The sequence below is a fragment of the Calliphora vicina genome, chromosome 2 (genome assembly GCF_958450345.1).
Source record: "Calliphora vicina chromosome 2, idCalVici1.1, whole genome shotgun sequence".
In the NCBI taxonomy this organism is placed as follows: Eukaryota; Metazoa; Arthropoda; class Insecta; order Diptera; family Calliphoridae; genus Calliphora; species Calliphora vicina.
The window spans coordinates 61760150-61781954 of NC_088781.1; the positions used below are offsets into that span (position 1 = coordinate 61760150).

The 21805-nt window shown below is 29.5% G+C and overlaps 1 protein-coding gene across 1 annotated transcript in view; it reads right to left on the bottom strand.

The window, feature by feature from the left end:
* dcma (decima) overlaps nt 1-21805 on the bottom strand; it is a 143685-nt gene that overhangs the window by 41531 nt on the left and 80349 nt on the right. The gene's annotated exons all lie outside the window — the stretch shown is intronic.

Sequence of the window (21805 nt, forward strand, 5' to 3'; positions counted from 1 at the left end):
TTCTTCATCTGTTTAAGGAGTTTAAACAAATTCTCATAAATTACTTCAAAAAATTATTTGTAAACCTTAGATATACTTGTGGACTTTTCATTTCTTTTTTAAAGTTATCATTGTAACAATATTTTAAGCAAAATTCATGTTTGTATCAATGAAGCAGAAAATTTTCTACGATTTTCTGTTTGCTCCATTTGCACTAAGATATTATTTTTATATTCCTCTATTATGTTGTTTATTCATTTATTTATGGGCATACACGGTTCGGCAGACATCATTAAATCGAATTAGATACAAATTCATATACATTGTCATACATCGAAATTCGAAAGTACAAAACATAAAATCAAAAAGCTAAAACTGAAAAACGTTTCAACCTGTGCAAATTGGAACATAAAATCATCACGTATTTCAACCCTGTTGGTTTAAAGGCAGCAATTGTCAACTTTGTATCAGCCGTAACGCTGCTGTTTGTTGATATAGATCGAATGCTTTCGTGTGATTTATAAGCGAAAGAAATCTGTACCGCAATTCTGTAACTTTTTATACTTTCCTATCGATGTCGTTAAGTAACGAAAACTATCGGTTGCTTTAACGAATTTAATATTCACTATATGAAGTTAACGATATCACTCGGTAATAAATTTTAACGACGAATATAGTTAAAAATATAAATGCAGATAAATTCGTAGTCGTGTGAATAAATAATCGATTTAAATATAAAAATCAATTGAATATAGGGATAAACATTATACACTCCAGAAATGTGTTAATTATGGATATTATGCCCCAAATAAAAGTTGCTCTTATAATTCGAATATTATTTTCTAAAATTAATATAATTGGTCAATTCAGAACGTATCTTATCATGTCATATTGTCCTAATATTTCACAGTGGTTTGTAGTGTTTTTCAAAATAAATATAATTGGTCAATTCACAAGGTCTCATAATGTCCTAATATTTTACAGTGGTTTTTATTGCTTTTCAAGCTAAAAAAGTCATAAAATAATACTACTATGTATGCTATGTTTATTGTGTTATCGTAACCAGCCAGCAGAGACCTACGCCGAATGCCTAAGAGTCGGTTAAGCCGAGCCGCCGAGATATGTTAGGACATTATGACAATATGGCTGATAAGAGACCTTGTGAATTGATCAAATATATGTCCAAATTTATCTTAAAAAGTTAATTAAAGCATGTTAATTTTTATATTAAAAGCCCAAATCAGTCCGTATCTAACAAACACAAAAAAGTTGACCAACCGTACTTTCAAAAAACAACTTATTTCGAATATTTATGTTACAAAACTAACTCCTAAACAATTATCGTTATGGCTTAACTAGAACATTTTATTTGTCGTTAACCTACCGACAAATTTCGTTATCTACCGACTATTTTTAACGAAAATAATCGGTAAAATTTAATTCGGAATATCTCTTAACGATAAATATTGTTAACTAACGAATTTTGATTACTTAACGACAAAATTTTGTCGTTAAAAAGTTACAGAATTGCGGTACTGATTGGCGTTCCATTATTGTATTTCCTATTCTGTATGAGTCTTGTGAATCGTCTTCAGACAAAATTCTGTTTCTCTATTTTCTTTATAGAGGAATTCAACTACAATCGCCTTCGAATGACTAACATTTGCTCCCTTTGTATGTAAATTGGCTATTCGACACGGTCACCAAACCGATATTATTCTATGGGGTCTCTGTATGGTGGAAGGCTCTAGACAAGTGCTCAATTTGTGTGCTATTCGAGAAGGCTTAAAGAGACTATTCTCCTCACCTCTCTTCTTCTGATCTCCATCCTCTTTTATTCTTCTACTCCTTTATTCTATCTGACTTTCTCCCTATCTTTTCACCTCTATCTGGCCCTCTTTTATTTGTATTTTCAGAAAACACAAATGGATCTACTGTTTGGACTTAAGTGAGCTGTTCTCTTTCTCTTGAAGTCTGGTAAAATAAAACAGCAAATTAATAATACTGTGTTAGTCAATTCCAATTTTAAATGTCGTTTTAAAAACCAAAAATTTTTTTTTGCCATATTTTTAAAACGACTGCGGACATTAAAAACATGTTAATCCTTACTTAAAGGTAATTTTATTGCGGAATTTCGTTTTTTTCATTTTATTCAAGAAACTAAACCGTTTTTGAGTTACGCGAACTTATGTTGTCCAACTTCCGCCATTTTCGAAATAACGTTATATCTCGAAAATACGAGCTAACCTAAAAATGAACGGTTAGCACCACTGAAATCAGCGTATCGGAATTAGTTTAGACCACTGGGTATCCTTCTTGCCAGAAAAAAAGTATCAATTTCGTGCACTGTGTAATCGAACATGTGTTAAGTGTTTTTTTTTATTCCGGAATTCCGCTAAAAAATTTATTTGGAAATTAACTGGAATTGCAAAAAACTTTACAGGGAGTTTTTTGTAAAAAAAAAAATTTTAAATCTTTGGCAAGAGTTCCGAAAAAAGGCGATATGAGCAGAAAACTTATTCTACGGTTCACGACATTATAAAGCGCTTCAAAACTAGCAATTCCAATTCCAGCAATTTTGTAAATGACATAAATCGATTAAAGTTTGCTACCATGGCACTCTGGAAGTGTAATGGTTTGGAGCTGTATGTCCGTCACTGGACCTGGACAGTAAGTTTTTATAGATGGTATAATGGATATTTAAGAATATTTAAGAGGAGAAAAAAAGGTAACTCTAAATTGAATTACACATGTGATAAACTTGGCAGTTAAAAACCTTGGAAGTAGTTTGTTAACTAAAGGTTGTTTTTGGTACCTTACACATTTGTCGACGGGTAACTAGTTCTAAGGGCTGCTGGGTAATTATTGGAAATTTTACGCAAACACAAGATACCAATACATAAACAAATAAAAAAAAAATCAAATATCAGCTGTCATAACAGAAGCTAGAACTGAAGCTATACCATCAGTTACAAAATATGTTCACGTTTTATTTTCAACAAAATAGAAGGTCATTGAGATTTACGTGAGACTTTTACTTTGATGTGGCAGATACAAAGCAGCCCAAATATACATTAACATCTACACACCAACACATCTTATATGTGCCATATAATATGACACATACACACATAGATACATAGTTACAGAAACAAACAAAAGATATCTTGATAATATAAATATAAAAGGATCTTTAAAAAATGTTATTTTTAGGAAAATGGCACACGTGTTTCTATTGGATTTTTGCAAACATTGGCCCATGGAGAGAACCAAAAACAACAACAATAAAATAAAACCAATATTGTTAAGTGTTTTTTTTTTTTTTTGTTTTTGTTATTCTTGATGAACTTAATCATGTATGTAGTATGTATGGATGCGTGTTTGTGGCAATTTATATGTGCAATAGGGTGGCCTATATTTTGCAGTTTTCTGATTTTCGATGTCATCTAAAAACCAAATGCTGAAAATTTTAGCAAAATCGGATAAGGTATTTGAATTGAAGTTTTTTGTTAAGGTTCAAAGGGGCAATATTTTCCAAAAAATTAAAAAATAAATATTTAAAAATAATTATAAATTAAAAATATTAGTTGTATTTCATTAGGTGTTTAAATATGAAATATAAACATTTTCAACACATTATAATTTGATACCATAAACAAGTAAGGGTGCTGTGCAGATTTTTGAATACCCACCATCAATATGTGACAATAAAATTTTTTCTCATATAGTGGTTATATGGAGGATAGGGTCAATTATGAACAAAAGCTGGTAAAAAGATTTAGGTCCATATGAAACTTATTTATATCCAATTTAATTACGATATTAATTATAATTATTATAAGACAATTGTGAATGTTCAAATAATTTTCTTTGGGGACCTTGTACGGAGCCAAGTGATAAATGTTGCCCGATTTTCGCCATACTTTTCAGTATATCTAATATTACTTAGAAATAACTTGTGTACAATTTTACAGGGATTGCCGCATAATCAATGTATTTATGACTGATCAAATAGTATTCCGTGGGGACTTTTGAATGAGGGCTATGTGAAATCATGGACCGATATTGCTCAAGCAAACCTTATCAACAAAGAGTCGTTGTGGAAAATTCTAGCCAGCTAACTTCTTTCGTTTACGCCCTATCGTGTTTTCAACAGACAGACGGACGAATATAGCTATATCGTCATAGAAATTCATAACGACCCAGAATATATATCTGTAGTCGCATGGAAAATCTAGCTAACTCCATTTTTTGAAAACAGACTTAACGTTTTAAACAAATTTCACTAATTTAATATGAATTTATGTTACTACACGTAGAGAAAAAACATGGTTGTGGTAACCATAAACTAAGAGCAACATATTATGATCAGATTTATGCTTGTAGTCCAAAACATATTACGATCATTATTGGTATCATGAAATATCATAATATGTTCTTAAATAATCATATTATGATACAAATCAATCATAACATATTCTGAAATAATCATATTATGATATAAATCAATCATAATATGACCCAAAGTAATCATATTTATGACCCAATTAAATCATATTATGATTCAATGAAATCATATTATGATCCAAAATACATAATTATATTATTATTAAAATTTATTTTTAGAAATACAAAATTTTATTTTAATAGGTTTTAGTTTTGAGGTACTAAATTCCCTAAAGAGCGAATGGGAATGGGTTCACCGAAGCATTCGGTGAACCATATTCATATTTATAACATTTAATGGTTACAGTAACTAAAATATTGTTTAAATTAAATTAAAATTATATGTTTACGACAACAATATATTGTTACAACGAACATAGTATAGTTGTCGTAACCATGTCGAACCATGTTTTTTCTCTGCGTGTATGCATGCGCATTAAACAAAACATAATTTTAAACTTTTTTGGTTCCATTGAACTCATTTTTGGACATTAAAACCGAAAATCGATATCAGCTACATTGTTTGTTCGAAAAAATATAGCAGTAGCTTCAAAATATATTTTGACATCTTCTTTGATATTTTTATTCTCTATTATATTATCAATAAATCCCAATGAGATGATCAAAAAATTCTGAAATTTTTTTAACAAGTTAACACATTAACGCCGAATGGCTAGAAAAATACTCAAAAATAAAGCAATTTTAGAAAAATCGTAGAAAATTCTAGGAGAGCGATATCAAAAATATTTTTTTTTTGGAATAGATAAAGTAAGATTCGAACTACTTAAAATAATTTTTTCGGTAATATTAGGTCACTAGGGAACTGGTGGGCCAAATTTGAGAAATTTTACAAAATCACAAAATTCAAAAATAATAGGCTCTAGAAAACGGGGGAGTGGAAGTTCCCCATGCCCTCCTTGTGTCTAATAGTTCTATAAGTCTCCTATCAGCAAACAAAATAACCAAGTGATTAGACCCACTTTCCTAAGCTACAACTACGATTTTGTGGATTGGGTATAAAACAACTACCCACTTCGTCATATGTGGGTTTTAAAATATATGAAATATGAATTTAATTTGTCAAGTAAATATTTAGTTTTTTTTAGAAAATCATAATAAAGACATTTAAAGGCAAAGTATAACAAGTAGTCCAACTCTTTGACAGCAGTACCTAACTATAAGCATGTATTAGTGAAAAAGTACCTAACTCTATATATGTGTTAGTAACGAAATTACGCATGTGTTGGTACCTTTTAAATTTTCTCCAGGCAACACAGTTCTATAAAAATGTTTTAAATTTTAATTTGTATGAATTTTCAATACCAAAAATTGGAACTCTGTCTTATAATTTAAATTCTACAATAACAAAAAATTACATGTCAGAAATTCCAAAAATATTTTATTTTGATTTGTGCAAAATAGAAACGTTTTAACAGTGAAAATGTGCAAAAAGTGTTTTAAAAAAATAAAGAATGACATGTTTTAGTGTAATAATGTGTAAAAAAAGTTATTTTTATCAAAATTTAAAAGTTAAAATTTCAAGACATTTCATTGGTTAACATTTCTCTGAACTCACACGGTACCCGTATATGTGAGAGAGTAATTTAAAAAAATTGAGAGTCGGACTACTTGGTATACTTTGTTTAAAGGTATGAGAATACATGACTATATAAAATATTTAGATGGTGAAAGGTTGACACAAACTAACTAAAATTTTTTCGACCATGAAATAATGACCCCAAACCTGTTCTTTTACACTGGTGGTGATTACCACAATTCACAATTATGTTGAAAAAAAATGGTAGTTATGTGTGTGTAGGAGTTTTTAGACCCCACAGTTCGTGGTGGCAGTCCGAAATTAACAATCGAGTCTACTTTCAGGTTACCAATAGACACCGAATTAGTAGGCTTGTCCTAGAAGGAAGACAATTGACTCTTTGGACACAGTAGCTACATTTTGTGGACTGCAAATGGACAATTTACTCTGCCTTCGATTTATTATGACAGGCTAAATAACTGCTTTCTGAAGTACAATACAAAAACACAAGTGTCAAATGTCCCCATCTCTAGATTTCTTAGAACCAGTAAAGTGACGACTGCCTCCGCCATCCAATACCTGGGAATGTTTAAGTAACAACTGTCTCCACTCAGCATTACAGCGAGTACATTTTTGACGAATGACCCAATACAAGTTCGAGTCAACCAGGTGTTTAGACAATAGTGAAAATTAGTGTATTTTACGGGTGTATTGAGTCCTTGTCGAACTGCTAGGTAGTGTTAGAGTGTTCAATTCCTCCTCAATTTGTTAAACATTTGTGAAAACTTTGCCAGAACCACTATTAAGTTATCATGTTACCATGGTTTTAATGGTTTTAGTGATTCAGAAATTCCGAATAACCCCATATATTTTCTATATAATGTTTCCTAGACCTATTAATGAAACTCAATGAAATTTTCAGCGTTTTTTAAGTTTCTCATTCTAAATAACAAGGTGTCAAAAGGTCAAAGGGAATCCCGCAATTCCTAAAAATTGGAGCGAAAATCCCAAAAATGGTATTTTTTACAATTTTGCCTATAGGGTCCACATTTCCTTCGGGACTGGGAAAATACTTTAGGGATAAATAGGGAGCACATCAGGGTTTCCAAAACTGCTTTCCGTTTTCTGATCCCAGCTTTGGGATTTTAGAACATGTGGCCCAAAATTGAAATTTTGATAAAAAATAGGTCAAATTCCAAAGGGCGTAGGTCCGACATGTGCGAAAAATAGGACATCTTTTTTACACCAAAAAGTTCTCCGTAAAGAAACTTTATAGAAAAACATAAAATTGTTATATTTTCTTAAAGAAAGTTGTTTTTTAATAAAAAAACAACAAAAATATACTATTTTTTGAATTTTTAAATTGAAAATCGGTTATTTTTGGATTTGTAATCGATATTGCTCTGAAGTCTTTTGTTTGTAATTGATAATTTAGTTATCTAACAAACAAAAAAAACTTGAGTCCATTCGGTCCAAAAGTGCGACCTATATTTTTAAAAAAGCGGACCAAGGTAGGCAAAATTTTAAAATTTCAATTTTGAAATGCCTATCACAAGGAAATTATAAGAGATAAATAGCACACGTACGCATATTTTTTCAAGATCTAGCCGAGCGCTTAAAAAAATATAAAATTCTTTGAAATCTTTAAAAATTTTACATGTCGAAGGTACTTTACTTTACCCATAGCGCCGCCCCTGGAGCATTTGTAGGGCCCATTTAAATAACTTAAACTCGAATACTCCTTGGCTACGCCCAGTTCAAATTTTATCCCGATGGGACCAGCCGTTTAGAAATGCCAGATTTATTTCCAAAAAATTTCGATTCTGCCCCACTGTGCAACGTAATCATCAAACCAACGAAACAAATCAGTTAAGGGCTTCCTTTTTCTACTTAAAAAAACATAAATTTTAGAACCCATATATGCAGTGGGTAGAAAAATACCCATACCCTGCAGGCTCAGGTTTGGCAGATAAAAAAAAATAAAGATATACATGGCAATAAGTGTCAGTACTGTCTGTATAAAATTTCATCAAAATCGACAACGGATTCGGGGTTCAGGCATTAATGGGTTAAAAAATTAAATTTTTTTGGTCATACCTGCAAATAGGTTAACGGTATCCTACTAAGACATATTTTAAGTAAAAAAAGCTTTTATTTTAATATTTCTCAAAATATATTTATTTTGTTCCTACATTTCTTATGGCCAGAGATACGTTAAAGGCGTGGGGAATTTTTAATAACTCATTTTTATATCTCATTACAACGACAATTGCGTATACATTTCGATTCTTTTATATTAAATTGCAAAAGTAATTATTTAATGGCAACATTTTAACAAAAACTGAAAAATAGTTTTTTCCCCTTGTAAATATTCTCACGAACTTTAATCCTATTGCGGCACTCCAATTTTTAACCGATCGTGCTCAATCTTTTGTAAAATTTTTTTTATCCTAATCTCACACTTTCTATTTTTGGTGTTATCTCAATTTTCTCAAAAAGTGGAGTTACCTTGTTTTTCCACACGAACACAGATATAGAGATATGTTTTGTGGATCTGCGATGAATATTTCGATGTGTGTTTTTTGTAGTGTTACATTTTAAATCTAAACGCTAAAAAAAACATTTTAAAGTAGCATTCCAAATTTGCCTATTTTAAGAAATTATTTAACAAATTTGTGACCAAAAATAGCAACTGTATGATTATGTTATCAAGTTATATTTCTATTCAAACATCTATGGGTAAATGAAATATGATAACTAATTTAAATTGAATTTTTCCTTTCCCCATTTAATTATACCCTTCGCCTTCTAAGAAGGGTATATATAAGTTTGTCATTCCGTTTGTAATTTCCACAATATAATTTTCCGACCCTATAAAGCATATATATATTCTTGTCTGTCTGTCTGTCTGTTGTAATCAACTTTCCGAAGCCCCCAAATAACATACATGCGCGATTCATACATCAATATCTCCGGAATTCTTCCGGTTCGGTTGCCATTTAAAAACGAGAAAATCGGTAAACAAATGACTGACATATGTATATTAGAGTGACAGCCGATTTTTTTTTCTTAGATTTCAAAGAGTGCCGGATGGAATATTGTGACACTAGGCCTAAATGATAAGTGCTGAAAATTTGAGCCAAATCGGGCAACGATTTCTGGACGCGCATCGAGGTCAAAGTTCAGATATATGCAAAATTTTACTGTTAATATGGAATAAATAGGTGAAACTCGTTAGCTTTCTGCATTGTTTTCTAGAAATATGTAGATTTATTTATATTAATGAATATTACATTAAAAAAAAGTTTTGGAAATTAACCCTGTATCTCCTTTGGTTCAAAATGACCCAAAAACTGTATTATCGCCAAAATTAGAGAAAAATGCTAATTTTTCAGTTTTTGAAAAAATTTTGCTACTAAATAAATACTTTTGCAATTGAATGCAAAAGAATCGAAATATGTACGTAATTATCGTTGTAATGAGATATAAATGACAAAATTTGATTAAAAAATGTTAAAGTTATTACAAATTCGCCAGACCATTAACGTGTTTCAGGCCACTTGAACAAAAAATTTAGGAAAAAAATTAAGATATTTTGAGAAAAATTAAAATAAAAGCTCAATTTTACTTAAAATATGTCCATATTTACTTGTATATGAGTTTTTGTCTTCGTAGGGTACCGTTAACCTATTCGAAGGTATGACCAAAAAAAAATAATTTTGTTTAACGGCTGTTTCAAAACTCCATTTTCAAATTTTTAAAAATTTTGTTAAACAAATTTCAGATTTTTTCGATCATCACATTGGGGTTTATTGAGATCAAAATAGGGAATAAAAATATGAAAAAATTATGTCAATACCTCTTACAGTTTTTCCGTACCTGCGATTTAAATTTTGCGTTTTTCAAGAAAAACTAATTATTTGTCCATATTTAGGCGAATGAGCCCAATTTCCTTACTGTTATAAATTTTAAGTAAAACTTATTCATAGTATTATAATCCTGGTAATTTTAAATATGGTCTGAAAGTTTTATTAAAATCGGAAAACGTTAACCTTTGAATCGTGAAGGTCAAAGGTCAAATTTTTCAATATTTGGAATTTCTAATGAAAATATAGCGAAATGTTATATATTTTTGGGCCGATTTTCATGAAACTTGAGAAAAATATAACATTAAGTCCAGAATTTAAAATCACAGCACAAAAATGGAAATTAACCCTTAGCAGCACTTGGGGTCCAAATTACCCTCAACTTTTAAAATCACGAAAAACACAACAATTTTGACCCCATGTACTCTTAAAGGTTAAAATTCATTTTTGTACTGTTGTTGTAAATGCTAGACACCATTATATATTTTCCTCAAGTTTCATGAAAATCTGCCCAAAAATATATAACATTTCGCTATATTTTCATTAGAAATTCCAAATATTGAAAAATTTGACCTTTGGCCTTCACGATTCAAAGGTTATCGTTTTCCGATTTTAGTAAAACTTTCAGAACATATTTAAAATTACAAGGACTATAATATTATGAATTGGTTTTACTTAAAATTTATAACAGTAAGGAAATTGGACTCATTCGCCTAAATATGGACAAAAAATTAGTTTTTCTTGAAAAACGCAAAATTTAAATCGCAGGTACGGAAAAACTGTAAGAGGTATTGACATAATTTTTTCATATTTTTATTCCCTATTTTGATCTCAATAAACCCCAATGTGATGATCGAAAAAATCTGAAATTTGTTTAACAAAATTTTTAAAAATTTGAAAATGGAGTTTTGAAACAGCCGTTAAAAAAAATAATTTTTTTTGGCCATCCCTCCAAATAGGTTAACGGTACCCTACGAAGACAAAAACTCATATACAAGTAAATATGGACATATTTTAAGTAAAAATGAGCTTTTATTTTAATTTTTCTCGAAATATCTTAATTTTTTTCCTAAATTTTTTGTTCAAGTGGCCTGAAACACGTTAATGGTCTGGCGAATTTGTAATAACTTTAAAATTTTTTAATCAAATTTTGTCATTTATATCTCATTACAACGATAATTACGGACATATTTCGATTCTTTTGCATTCAATTGCAAAAGTATTTATTTAGTAGCAAAATTTTTTCAAAAACTGAAAAATTTGCATTTTTCTCTAATTTTGGCGATAATACAGTTTTTGGGTCATTTTGAACCAAAGGAGATACAGGGTTAATTTCCAAAAATTTTTTTTTAATGTAATATTCATTAATATAAATAAATCTACACATTTCTAGAAAACAATGCAGAAAGTTAACGAGTTTCACCTATTTATTCCATATTAACAGTAAAATTTTGCATATATCTGAACTTTGACCTCGATGCGCGTCCAGAAATCGTTGCCCGATTTGGCTCAAATTTTCAGCACTTAACATTTAGGCCTAGTGTCACAATATTCCACCCGGCACTCTTTAAAATTTTAACAAAAATTTTTTTCCATACAACTGATTGTCACTCTAATGTATATGGAAAAATAGTCATTATGGATATCTAATTATAGATATTTCAAAGACTTTTGCAACGACTTATATAAGACCATTGGACCTACAATGGGTCAAAATCGGAAAAAAAATATTTTTTAACCCGAATTTTGTTTCCCTAAATATTAAAAAAAAATATTTTAAAATTAAAAAAAATTTTTAATTTTAAAAACTTAAAAAAAACAATTAAAAAAAAATTTTTTCCAAAAAAGTAAAGAAACAACTTTGGAAAACAAATATATTTTGTTTACCTAAAAATATTTAAAATTTTTATTTTGAAGTATAATTTGGTGAAAGGCACAGCCGAATATAGCTCCCTTACTTGTTTTCTTAATACATATATTGCTACTTTGATGTTACACATTTTATTTGAAGTTTGGAGTTATCCGCTTTTGGTATAATTTTCAGTATTTTGTCCCTGGCAGCATCTAAAATCTGAAAGGCGCAAAATAAGGGTCACCCTAATGTACATGTTTTTGTATATGTGTTGATATGTTATTTTCTCGTTAATAGTCTCCCTTTTCGGTTAAGAGGATACAACATATATTTAACCAAGGTAATGTTTAACCTTTACCAATTTCTTTATCAGATACTAGATAGTGTTTTAAGGTAGTATGTGTTTAGGTCTTCACAAATATATTACTTTTAATTAAAGTTCTTTTAGAAGATAATGCAGTTAGTGTAGTCGATATTTTATCAACAATTCAGAGAATTTTTTTAAGTTTTTTTTTAACAAAATATATGTATCTATATATATACAAGTGAATGTGTGTCTGTATGTATGTATGTTTATTATTATTAGTTTGGGATCTATAGACGGCTAAACAGCTGAACCGATGTGCTTGAAATTTTTACAGTATATTTATGTATGTCTGGAAGGAGCTATAGGCTACTTTTTGTTTTGAAATTTTAAGTGGGCGTGGTACCTCCCATACAAAGTTAATTTTAAAAATCTAATATTTAGGAAACTATAATAGCTATAGTCCTCAAATTTTGCATGAGCAATTCCACTGTTTGTTTAAATATTTGCGGCAAAAATGGGAGTAGTAGGCACAGAGGGCGTGGCACCTCCCATATGATGATTATTTAAAAAATCTAATATATGGGATACAATAAGAGATAGAATCCATACATTTTGTACGGATATTCTACCATCAATTTTAATATTTAGGACAAGAATGGGCGGACTGAAATAGTGGGCGTGGCACTTCCCAAACAATCTAAATACTAAAATTCATATCTATCTGTATAATTGTAGTATGTAAAGCGTTCAAATTTTGTATGAACTACTTATTTAGGCCAAAAATGGGCAAAATAGCAATAGTGGGCGTGGCACCTCCCATAGATGTGATGAAAAATTATATATAGGGACAGCTATAGCAGCTATCAATATTAATATTTAGTACAGAAATGCGCGGACTACCAAAAATATTAAGTAAATGTTAAAATTTGTATGTATACATTTGAAACCCTTATATATATATATATATATATATATATATATATATATATATATATATATATATATATATATATATAAAAGTCAATGTGTGTTTGTTTGTTTGTATGATTCTTTGCGTATTTGTAATGGCACTCGACTTACAGTAAGGCAATTAATGAACAATCTAATCGGAGCGACCTTTATAACTGGGAATTATAACTTCGGAAATGCCATTTGATTTTATTCGATTGCAGTTTCCTATTTGCTTAGTATTTGCAATGACAATTGATAAAGCTCAACGTCAGTGTTTGCAAGTTTGCGGACTAAATCTAGAAAATCCATGTTTTTCACATGAACAGAAACTAATTTTAGATAGACTAAATATATTGTAAATCTTTACGGTACGGGTAGCGAAGCACACCGGGTTTTAGCTAGTATGTAATAAATGTAGTTAATGCAAGGAAATAAAATTTTAAAGTATTTCGTATACTTTTCATGTGTTTTTCTTTATTTATTTTCAGAAAATTATAATTCATTTACAAATTTACCGCTTTTCAATTTCCCCTTTCAATAATATTATATAAAATTTCTTCCCTTATAAAAATTCTGTATGCTTTTTTACAAATAATTTGCAACATTAAATTTAAAACAAACAACGTAGACGTAAATTTAAGTACAGAGGATTTAATACACATTTCCTATTGACCTTAGATGGTTTCCTTTTCACTCCTTGTAAATTCCTGTCCCTTGCTTTAATGTCTTCTTCAATAAACCGAAACATACATTTTTATTTCTGTTTTGTATCCTGCTTTTTATATCTAAACAATGTTCAATAAAATGTGTAATACAAGTACAAAAACATCCATCTCTTACCCCTTTTGAGGGAAAAACCGTTGAGGTAATAAATGTTGCAAAATATTTGGTTTTATTGTTGGCTGATGTCGGTATTATTATGTCTTGGTCATAAAGTATTCATGGTTAAATGTTTTTGTTTTTTTAGTGCGTTGTTATTGTTCTTGTCTTATATCGTTAAATGGTTGACTTTTAATGTTGTAGTTTTCTCTTGGGAGGATATTTTTTTTACACACGTGTATAATTTCAAGTGTGTATTTGGGGCATGAAGAATATGCAATTAATACTGTTAATTTATTTTTTCATTAGAATGTGCAAAAATATCAAGTAAGAGAGTTTTATTCGGTTGTGCCGAATCTTATACACCCACCACCAATATGATACGATCGATGGTGGCTCCCAATATGATGGGAGCTATGGCAAATTATGGAGCAAGCAGCTAGGAGAAATTTGCAAATACGCTGTAAATTTGTAAATGAATTAAAATTTTCTGTAAATAGTCTACGTAAAGATGGACTGATCGCCATAAAATTTGGTGTAGTGATTCTTCTGTACATGAAGATTATTAAAGTCGAAAATATTGATTTAAATCTGATTGTGATATTTATAAGAGATTTATGCATATTTCCCAATAAACATTTTTACCGGACTTCAAGTTGAAGGCAAGTATAATTCAAGCCTTGAGTTATATTCAAGCAACTGAATCATAGTTGTATTATACTTTATTTCAGTAGCATTCTCCAGTAAAAAGGAAACATAAATTCAAGCCATATGTTTTTTGTTTGAAAAATATTTAATTTTTAAAATTTTATTCAAGTTTGCATTTAAGTCAAATTCCAATAAGTCAAAACCCAATAAGCTTTGGTGCACAAAATTATTGGTTCGATATCGATATTTATAAGAGGCCTTAATCAATTTTCCATTTTATAAAAAGTTTATAAAACAGAATTTCCATATAAAATTTGTTTTATAAACCTGTAATAAATTTAAAAATTGGTTATAAATAAGGCCAAAGATTTTTATATAGGTTGATGTATTTTTAAAAGTGGTCCTTATATGCCAGTTATGGGCCGATGTTTAAATTTAACCTTATAACGATATTAATAAGAGATTTATTCATACTTAAATGATTTTGGGAAGTAGATTTTATATGGGAAATATGGTCAAATAAGAACCGATCTAAACAAAATATCGTTTTGTACCATAGATACATATTCTGGGAAGAAATTTGTATGGAGGCTAGGAGAAATATTTTACCAAATTCAACTATTTTCTACACAGTTTGGCCCTTTATTATAGGAATAACTTGATAGGGTTGGGAGTTCATATTTCCACTTTAATGAGCCAAGTTTTATTAACGAAGAAAAATTGTTTCTATAAAAAAAATATAGAGACTTTTTTGGAAAAAAATATATTTTATTCAGAAATTTATCGCAAATATAACTAATAATACAAGGCAACAAATTCGAAAAAAAAATTAAAGGTTTTTTCCAGTAGTACAAATATATTCCAAATTTAAAATTCTATGAAGAGATTTTTATTTTAAGTAAAATCAAAAATCGTTAGTCTGATATTATTAAAATTGAAATTTACATAACCATTAATCCGTTCATATATTTCGTTTTAATCTGTTCAGTAGTTTCGGAGTTATAATAATAAACTTAAGCAAAAAAATATATTTTTTACGTGAAAATAGCAAGTTTTTTTGTTTTTTGTTTAAGCAAAAAAATATATTTTTTACGTGAAAATAGCAAGTTTTTTTGTTTTAAAAAAATCATGAAAAATAGAAAACGACAAAAAAAATCATATTTATTACTTTATCGCAAATCCACATGTAGTAGCAATAAAATGAGATATCGATCATGAAAATTTATTAATTCTTTTCGAATTTATTCACAATTAAGTAAATTTGTTTTATATACATAAAATTAAATAGTTAATTTTCTTCCTTCGTTGGATTGAATTTTGAAAACATTTTCCCCATGATATGTACAAGTTTTTATATATATATATTTCGTTTCAATCGGCTCAGTAGTTTCGGAGTTATAATAACAAATTGAAGCAAAAAATACATATATTTTTATACCCTCCACCACCATAAGTGGTGAATGAGGGTATATATAAGTTTGTCATTCCATGTGTAAGATTGAGAAATATTCATCTGAGACCCAACAGAGTACATAAATTATTGATCCTTATGAAATTCTAAGTCGATTGAGCCATGTCCGTCTGTCTGTCCGTCTGTGTAAAACACGCTCACGTCCAAAATACACAAACAACCTTAGTAGAGTTGCAAGAAAAATGTTTATTATTGTCCTAGGAAGTTTGGTATTGCGAAATCGGAACAGTGAAACCAAAGTTATGAATTAAAATGTGGGACAACCTCAAAAAAAAATTTACAATTTTCACATTTTTTTTGTAATTTTTGTAAATATATTGCAGCTAATATCATAAAATTTTGCACTCGTTGCTTTTATGATAAAAGGAGTAACTCTGGTGAAAATTATAAGAATCGGTCCATGATTTCTCCTAGCCACCATACAAATTTCTTCCCGAAATATGGTTCTATGTTCTATAAATGCCTACAGAATAGAAATATCCATAGATTCAGCAAAAATAAGTTTCGTGGTAAAAAAATTATATTACAAAATTTTTAGTGGATCGGCCCATATTTGACCATAGCCCCATATAAAGTACACTTACGAAAATCACTTAAATGAGCATAAATGTCTTAAAAATGTCGCTATCGAGTTTAACTTCGACATAAATAATCCAACCACATACCAAAATCGCTGTATCTAATTCTATGAAGATCGGCTGATAATTGGTTATAGCTCCCATATAAGGACCACTTCCGAAAAACACAATAACCTACATAAATATCTAGAAAATATCAATATCAAAACAAAATTTCACTCAGACCCGTAATTTATATTTAGAAATAATACTGCAGGATTTTATGAATATCGGTCCATATTTGACCATAGCTCCCATATAAGGTTCACTTCCAAAAATCAGTTAAGTACTCATAAATCTCTTATAAATACCCTTATCATGCTAAAATTTGCCAAAAATATTAATCATATACAAGATATCACTGTACCAAATGCTATACTGATTGGCTGATAATTGGTCATAGCTCCCTTATATGACCCATTTCCGAAAAAAATATATTAACCTTAAAAAATATTAAAAACATATCGATATCAAAATGAAATTACGCACAGATCAGTAATTCGTATCCAGTAATCATACTTCTGGATTTTGTGAAGATCGGTCCATATTTAACCATAGCTGCCATATGAGGCCACTCCCGAAAATCACTAAACTCCTCATAAATTTCTTACAAATATTGTTATCAGGTTGAAATTCGAAACAAATTTATTCAATATATACAAAAATCGATGTACCAAATTTTATGATGATAGGCCCATAATTGGTCATAACCTCCATATAAGAACCACTTCAGGAAAATACATTAACCTGCACAAATATCCAAAAAATTCAATACTGAACCAAAATTTTACACCGATCAGTAATTTGAATACAAGAATCGTACTACAAGATTTTTTAAATATTGATCCATAATTCGGCATAGCTCCCATATAAGGTCCAATCTTGTTAATAGCGTTGTTTATATGAAATTCTACTAAATTAGCCCTCAAATTCTTAGGACATAATAGGTTATAGCATCCATATATTAAACCAAAATAGTACACAGATCAGTAATTTGTATTCAAAAATCATAATACTGAATTTTGTGAATATTGGTCCATAATTGCCACAGCTCTCATATAAATAGTTAAATTTCATACGTTCTAATAGGAATTTCAGTTATAAATTGCTGAATTAGATACAATTGTTTGTACATTTGAAATAAAATATGTTCTGCGTAAACTAACTTTCTAACAATTGTTATATTATTTCAGTTGTTATACTATAATATTTAGGTGGAGGGTATTTAAGATTCGGCACGGACGAATATAGTACTCTTACTTGTTTTACGTGAAAATATCATTTTTGTGATTAGATTTATCCCTTTATCCCAAAGCCATATGTAATATGAATAAATTGAGATATCGATTATACAAATCGATGGATTATTTTCGAATTTATTTACAATTAAGTGAATTCGCTTATTTCCACATACAATGAGCGAATTCCCTTAATTGTGAATAAATTCGAAAGGAATACATCGATTTTTATGGTCGATATCACATTTTCGTATTACACGTGGCTATGCGATAAAGCAATAAATCTGTAAATTTTCTCCCATTTTCGATTTTTCATGATAAAAAATATATTTTTTGCTTCAATTTGTTAGTATAACTCCGAAACTACTGAACTGATTAAAACGCAATAAATATGTGAAAATTGGTTCATAGCTTGGGGAAAATGTTTTCAAAATTGAATCAATCGAAAGAAGAACATTAACTACTCAATTTTATGTATGTATATCAAACAAAAAAGTAAAATTTTGTGAAACGTCTAAAAAAATTCACAATTTTACACCACCACAATACATAAAAATTGTGTAGTGGTTTAAAAAGTCTCTAAAATTTTTTCGATTTTGTTGCCCTGTGTAATTAAGTGAATTCGTTCATTTTCACAAAATTTTATTTTTATGTTTGATGTATATAAAATTGAGTAGTTACTGATCTTCTTTGGATTGATTGAATTCTCAAAACATTTTCCCCAAACGTCTAACAAAATTTATAATTTTACTTAAAAAATTTAAACCAAAATTCTGTCAATAGAATTGAAAAGTTTTACCATTTTTGTACTTAGATAGTCACGGATATTGGAGGAGCAACTGTACATAAACTCGAAAACACCTCAGCTCCAACCTTGTGAAATTAGTTGGTTAGTTTCCGAGATTCCGCATTATTTACTAAACGACTTAGCATCATCGAATCAATAAAATCATCCGATAAAATCATCTAGAAGAAAATTATTTAGAAGTATGTTTGTTTTTATACGTTTACACATTTTTTACTTCAGCTTAATAACCACTTAGGCAATGCTGCTTAACCTTATTCACTGTAGTTTAGATAAGTAAACGATTCTTATTTATATACAAATAATGTCTGATAATATGAATTAATGTCAAATGTCAGTTTCTTTTTAAAAGTTTAGAAATATAATTACACAAAATACTTATTTCCAAGGAAGTTATAAACTAATTTCGAAAACTTAATATAAGGAGTGAGATCGAAAAATTCTTAACACACGTTTTTCATTACATTTTTTAACCCAAGTATTATTTGAATTTTTTTTTGATCAAGTTACCTTTGAAAAACATGTCAGTTATTATGTGTAATGTCAATTATATTAATTTTTTTGTTAATCTGATTAAAATGAGTGACCAGAAAAAAGTGCGTACTGAAATTATTAAATATTTTCAACAAAACCCAACTTGGTCTTACAAAAAGTTGGCCAAGCATACAAAGGTCTGCCGTCAAACTGTTTCCAATGTTATTAAACAGTACCGGGAGAACTTGTCAGTTGATAGAAAACCTGGTTCAGGTAGAAGGAATGGTCCACATGATGTTTCTAAAGCCAAAAAAATAGAACGCATTTTCAAAAGAGCTCCCAACACATCCGGTAGGAAAGCAGCCCGGTTAGCTCAGTGCTCGGACTATTTGGTACGAAAAGTTAAAGCTAATGCAGGTTTAAAAACATACAAGGCTCAAAAAGTTCCTGACAGGAACGCTACTAAAAATTTAGAGGCCAAAAACAGAGCACGGAAATTGAAGTCAAGTTTTATAAAAAAATATTCTTGCTGCATAATGGATGACGAAACGTATGTTCTGGCAGATTTTTCGCAACTTCCAGGTCAAAAATTTTATGTTGCTGATGCTCGAGGGAATGTTGAAGAAAAGTTTAGGACCCAAAAGCAGACAAAATTTCCCAGAAAGTTCTTGGTATGGCAAGCAATATGCAGTTGCGGCAAAAGAAGCCACTCATTTGTTACAACGGGCTCTATAAATACCGAAATTTACATCAAGGAATGTTTACAAAAAAGGCTGCTTCCATTCATAAGACTTCATAATGTGTCCACTTATTTTTGGCCTGACTTGGCATCCTGTCACTATGGCAAACAAGCCCTTGAGTGGTACAAGAACAATAATGTGGTATTTGTACCAAGAGAGGCAAATCCTCCAAACTGCCCGGAGCTAAGGCCAGTGGAGAGATATTGGGCTCTTGTTAAAAGAGAATTGAAGAGTACAAAAAAGGTGTCCAAAAGTGTGGTAGATTTTAAACGGAGATGGACTACATGTTCGAGCAAAGTGACAGAAAGCACTATAAAAACGTTAATGGAAGGGTTTCCGAAAAAGGTTCAAAATTTCATCACTAGTGATTAAAACTATAAAAATAATTTTTTTTGTAAATTGTAATAATAATTTCAATCAAATAAAAAAAAATTAAAGCTGTAAGTTTAGTGGTTTCTTTTTTATAAACATATATGTATGTTAAGAATTTTTCGATCTCACTCCTTACTTAAAGAAGATTATGTTAAATGTAAACTTTTTCCTAAGTATATACGAGCTTCTTATTAAATTTGTTTAAATAAATACATACATATAAATATATACATGAATCCTTATTCAAAGAATCACAACAATGCTCGTCATATTTAAACGAATAAAATATTAATTTTCTATAGAAATAAATAAGCAATTCCTTAAAAAATATTTCTGTAATTTTCATTGTTGCATTGTAAGTATTTTAACAATAAACAGGGAATTACAATAAATGAATGGATGTATAACTGAATAATAGAATAAATGAAGAAATTACTTTATTTATTACAATACAATTGTACTTAAACACTACACTAGTCGTAGTACTTAAGTAATAGCAACTAACAAGTTGTAGAACAACAAAAACTAAAAAATTTGCTGAACGTACTAAATACTCGTATTATTTACCAAAAGTATACAATACATGCTTGTTAACTACCATTATAGGATACACAGATACAGTATCGATCAAAACATATTGTAGAAATTTCACATTATAACTTTTTACGAATTCTAAACAAAGTAAATAATTTTAGAAACAACAAATGTACTCTAAAATATAAACACATCCTTAGTATATTTAACTTCTGTACTTTTTATGACATTGTTAAGTGTTTACCATTTAAAAACTGTGGTTTATTTCCTTTAAATAAACCTAATTTTTTGATTGCTAACACCGTCCGACAAATAGAAAAAAAGTTCGTTAGACACGAACCGGATGATATACGTCTGAAACTATAAATTTAATGGAGAAAAACTGTGTTTTCAGTTTTTCATTTCGTGATCCCGTGACCTTTTTTAAGGACTTCAAAGTTTCAAAGAAGTATATTTTTCAAAATACTACTGCTATTCCAACAATGACAAATTGTATTTCAAAAGAACAAGAAGAGTTGTAAAATACTTTGTATTATCTTTATTTTGTTCTGACAGGATCAAAAGATGTCAAAAATGTCCTTTAAAATGATTATCCTTTAATATAATTTAAGATTGCCAATAAATTCCTTTTAAATATTCTATACTAAATGTCAAAATTTCATCCATTATATATATAAAGGTCAAATTTAAATATGAAAAAATTTATTAGTATACAAAAAAGTTTTATTAAGAAAAGTACATGTTTATAAACTACACCACCATAGTGGGGGAGGTATAATGGGTTAGGGCTGTTGTTTGCAACATACAAAAATATTGTCCAAACACCCACCTTAAAGTATACCAATCTGCTCAGGATCACTTTCTCAGTCGACTAAGCGATGTCCGTCCGTCTGTCCGTCCATCCATATAAACCTTGTAATCAAACTACAGGTCGTAGGTTTAAAGATAATGCGACAAAATTTGGCACAAACCTTTATATTGCCCCAAGGATAAAGGATATTGAATTTGGTTAGAATCAGCCCATTATTTATCCTAGCCCTGATACAATTGGCCTATTTGGAAATAGTTAAGCTCTCATAAATATCTTAAGTATAGCCGAACTCTCACGACCAAATTTCGTGACGATCGGTCAACAATATTCCATAGCTC